This window comes from Sinocyclocheilus anshuiensis, unplaced genomic scaffold, assembly GCF_001515605.1.
Source record: "Sinocyclocheilus anshuiensis isolate Anshui unplaced genomic scaffold, SAMN03320099.WGS_v1.1 scaffold718, whole genome shotgun sequence".
In the NCBI taxonomy this organism is placed as follows: Eukaryota; Metazoa; Chordata; class Actinopteri; order Cypriniformes; family Cyprinidae; genus Sinocyclocheilus; species Sinocyclocheilus anshuiensis.
In genome coordinates this window covers 2,550,260-2,550,898 of record NW_015546102.1, presented here as the reverse complement: position 1 = coordinate 2,550,898, position 639 = coordinate 2,550,260, and positions in this window count along the sequence as shown.

The following is a 639-nucleotide window of genomic DNA, read 5'->3' as shown; positions in this document are numbered from 1 at the left end:
GTGATGCTTGATGCTCCAAGCATATCAGGCTGACCTGCTGAAAGACCTGGATAAAGGAGGTCCAGGTCGAACAACCCACAACCCAGGGGTCCTGGCCCATCTCAGTTTGAGGATCAGAGACGGGCACAGAAGGCTAGTGTCGCGGTTCGCGCTCCTCCCCCGCCCGCGGGTAGGGGTAGGAAGAATCGCGGGTCAAAGGAAGGTAAGTAAAAGACCTAAGGGATGTGATCCAGACAGGGCGTCAGCGCTTTTGTCCGGATCAGAGTGATACCTCAGTATCCACTCATTTCCTTCAGGGGTCTTACATCTGCCTTTATCTTCCCCTTCCTGATTCCCCTGTAACCACTATCTCCACCTGACTGAGGTTAGGTGGGAATTTCCTGCATTACAGTCTCCTATGCTGGACCTATGACGTTTGGTTGGTTCTATGGCTTCATAGTGACCACCTTTACTGATGGTCTGGACCAGAGGCTTTTTCGGATGGGGCTCCGACGCGGGAAACATGGTGTGCGAGTACGATTTATTTCTAAATATATATATATACAGTGGGGCAAAAAAGTATTTAGTCAGCCACCAATTGTGCAAGTTCTCCCACTTAAAAAGATGAGAGAGGCCTGTAATTTTCATCATAGGTATACC